Genomic DNA, 3,948 nt, shown 5'->3' with positions numbered 1-3,948 from the left:
GTCCAACTCGACAGCACATAACAACAACAACAACAGTAATAGTAGGAGAGTTTAGTACACCACTTTCAATGAAGGATAGACCAAAAGAAACTCAATAAAGACACAAAGAACTGAACAATACAATCAACTAACTTGACCTTATAGACATCTACAGAACACTTCATCCAACAACAGCACAATATACACTCTTTTCAAGTGCACATGGAACATACTTGAGAATAGACCATGTTAGGTCACAAAATATGCCTCAATAAATTTACAGATAGTATGATCCTACACAGAAAATCACAGAGACTCAGCGAGAAAACTATGGAACTAATTGAAAGATAAATCACAGTGGCAGGATACATGATCAACATATAAAAATCAGTTGGATTCTTCTGCATCAACAAAGAGATCTCTGAAAAGGAAATAAGGAAAATTATACTATTTACAATAGCTACCAGAAAGATAAAATACTTAGGAATGAATCTCACCAGGGACACCAAAACCTATACAAAGGAAACTGCAAAACATGACTACAAAAAACTATATGAGATCTACATAAACAGAAGAACATATTGTGCTCATGGATAGGAAAACTGAACATTGTGAAAATGTCAATACTACCTGTGGTAGTTAAGTTTCTGTGTCAGCTTGGCTGGGCCTGGTTGAGTGGCTGGGCAGCTGGAGGTACTATTCCCCATGATGAGACTGGTTATCAGCTCCATGGCAGAATCTACTGTGAGCAGCTGAGTAGCTGCCTTAGGGCTGTGGTCTGCTTCCTGTATTCAAGGAGAAGCCTTGGGGAATGGTGTCTAGTTTATGGCATGCTTGAACCCTGCAGGTAGCTGTGTTGTTCACAGCCTGGCATGCTCTGCCAACCTTGGGACTTTCAACGGACTTGAATTAATGGTCTGCCGTGTGGTTTGGCAACATCGGGACTGTGCCTTTTTACTTGTCAACCTTGGGTTTGTGAGCCTCAGCAGCCAGCAGCTGTCTGCGTGAAGAAAAGCCTCAGTGGGCCAGGAGCAGGAGGCAGAGCTGAAGCCCAAGGTTGAGGGGCTTTTACCCAACCCCTAAAGCCTGGCACTTTGAACTTGGACTTAAAGTCTCCAAACTGTGAGAGAATAAACTCCTGTTTGTTCAAGCCATCGCATTTGTGGTATATTCCTGTCAGAGTGGCACTAGGGAACCAAAACAGAATATAGTACCAAGAGAGTGGGGTCTGACAAATACCTAAAATGTGGAAATAGGAGTGGAGTGTGTCCCTGACCTGAGATCCTGGCAGAGAGACCCCAGCATCCAGCAAGAGAGACAGCAGGAGCAGAGCTGAGAGACCGGCATGAGACAGCAACAGCCCTACCAACCCATAAGGGAGAAAGCTGGATGCCATTGGGTAGGTGGCTTCCTGGCAGAGTGGGTTGTCTTCAGGCATTAATTGGTAGAAGAGATCAGCATGAAATGGAAGAGCAGTTTGGTTGGCCCACAGAGCAAGGAAGCTGAGTGCTTTTGGGGCAGCAAGATTTCTGGCAGAGTGGATTGCTTTTGGCATTCATCAGCAGAAGCAGAGAGACCAAGAAAATGGGAAGCTGAGCTCCCTCAGCCTCAAAGTGTAGGACCATGGGCTCTAGGGGTGGAGCCATCACAGCCCCCTAGGTTTGAAAGAATTAGACCTTCACCAAATTGGTTCTAGAGTGTGGGGCTGCTCATTCATGTAAGCCAGTGACATGGAGCCATACCTGCTGCCCAAGAGAGAGGGGGCAGGGCTACCATGTCCAAAAGGTAGAGAAATGGGGCAGCCAGGCCAAGAAAGTGAGGTCACCACTCAGGAACTAGGGGATTAGAGCCACTCAGTGAAGGACATCTGAACAGATGCCACCCATTGAAGATCTGTACAGGTGCCAAGTTGACAACAGGTGGAATTGTGATAGTTAAGTTTGTGTGTCAACTTGGTTGGGCCTGGTTGAGTGGCTGGGCAGTTGGATGTAGTATTCCCCATGATGAGACTGGCAATCAACTCCATGGTGGGACCTACCACAAGCAGCTGAGTAGCTGTCTTTGGAATGTGGTCTGCTTCCTGTATACAAGGAGAAGCCTTGGGAATGGTCTCTAGCTTACAGCACACTTGAACCCTGCATGTAGGTGAGTCGTTGTTCAGCAATCTGCTATGTTCTGCTGACCTTGAGACTTTCAATAGGATTTCTATATGAAGAAGAACACAGCATCAGGATTGGAGGTTGACTCATTAACAACCTGTGATATTTAGATAACACAACTTTGCTTGCTGAAAGGGAGGATGACTTGAAGCACTTACTGATGAAGACTGAAGACTACAATCTGCAGTATGGATTATATCTCAATATAAAGAAAACAAAAATCCTCACAATTGGACCAATAAGCAGCATAATGGTAAATGGAGAAAAGATTGAAGTTGTCAAAGACTTCACATTACTTGGTTGTATAGTCAACACCAATGGAAGCAGCAGTCAAGACATCAATATTGCATTGGGCAAATCTACTGCAAAAGACCTCTTTCAAGTGCTGAAGAGCCATGGTATTTTTAATCACCTCATATGTCTGTGAAAGCTGGACAATGAATAAGGAAGACTGAAGAAGAGTTGATGCTTTTGAGTTGTGGTGTTGGTGAAGAATACTGAAAGTATCATGGACTGCTAAAAGAACTAACAAATCTGTCCTGGAAGAAGTGCAGTCAGAATGTTCCTTGGAAGTAAGAATGTCCAGACTTTGTCTCACCTGCTTTGGTCATGTTGTCAGAAGGGAGCATTCTGGAGGAGGATATCACGTTTGGTAAAGTGAAGGGTCAATGAAAAAGGAGAAGGACCTCAACAAGATGGATAGACACAGTGGCTGCAATGATGGGCTCAGGTTTAGCAGGGATCACAAGGCTGGCACAGGACCAGACAATGCTTTGTTCTGTTGTACATAAGGTTGCTGTGAGTCAGAGACAACTCTACAGCACCTAACAACAACAACAAGTACATCAAAAGACTTCTCCAGGGTCCTCCCTCTTTCGCTGTGGCCATCAGGATGGAAACAACTGCCCCACGTGCTGGAAGCCAGCTGGTGGCTACGACAACGCACCACCTCACGTCCCACCACACCGAGACTCTGCGGGTGTGCCTGCGAGACAAGATTGCCGAAATGGCTGCATCCAGTCAAGGAAACTTTGAGGGGAATTTTGAGTCACTGGATCTCGCTGAATTTGCTAAAAAGCAGCCATGGTGGTGCAAGGTGGTCAGGCAGGAGTCTGGGCCATCTGCAGAGAAGTACAGCGTGGCCACCCAGCTGCTCAATGGAGGCGTCACTGGCTGGTGCACAGGTTTCATATTCCAGAAGGTCGGGAAGTTGGCAGCAACAGCTGTGGGCGGTGGATTTTTTCTCCTTCAGATTGCAAACCATACTGGCTACATCAAGGTCGACTGGCAGCGTGTAGAGAAGGACATGAAGTAAGCTAAGGAGCAGCTGAAGCTCCAGAGGAATAGCCAGATACCTAATGAAGTCAGGATAAAGCGGAGGAGGTGCTGTCATTTGTCAAGAAGAACGTGGTTGTGAGTAGGGGCTTCTTTGGAGGCTTTCTGCTGGGCATAGCATCTTAAGGTGACAAGTCGCTTCCAGTGTTTCTAGGGGTTTTTCCAACCAGAAGCCTCTACACTCCATCCTAGGACACTGAGTCACTCCTCTTCTTCCGCTCCTCCCATGCCTTCCCTGGCAGATCCAAATAGCCTTCTGTTACAAGTTACCTTAGTATGGACCTGACTTGAACTTGCTGCTGATGTGAGAGACAATGGATGTTATGTTCTCCTCCGGCACTTTCCCCATGTGGCTAGCCTGTAGGTCAGCAAGAATATTTCTTTTCACTGTGTCAGATGCCAGATGGCTCGCCGAGGATGATGAGCGGATTCTCAAATGCTGGAAAAGAAATAGCATGTAGACAACTTGATACGA

General features: G+C 46.0%; 1 pseudogene; it reads left to right on the top strand.

Annotated features, from left to right (window-relative positions):
* Nucleotides 1-3,030: 3,030 nt before the first annotated feature.
* LOC103205452 lies at nt 3,031-3,599 on the top strand (annotated as a pseudogene).
* The last annotated feature ends 349 nt before the right edge of the window (nt 3,600-3,948 follow it).

Source organism: Orycteropus afer, unplaced genomic scaffold (genome assembly GCF_000298275.1).
Source record: "Orycteropus afer afer isolate SDZICR_OR568_19922 unplaced genomic scaffold, OryAfe1.0 scaffold00288, whole genome shotgun sequence".
In the NCBI taxonomy this organism is placed as follows: Eukaryota; Metazoa; Chordata; class Mammalia; order Tubulidentata; family Orycteropodidae; genus Orycteropus; species Orycteropus afer.
Note: the sequence above shows the minus strand (reverse complement) of the source record. Positions and strands in the feature narration are given on the sequence as shown.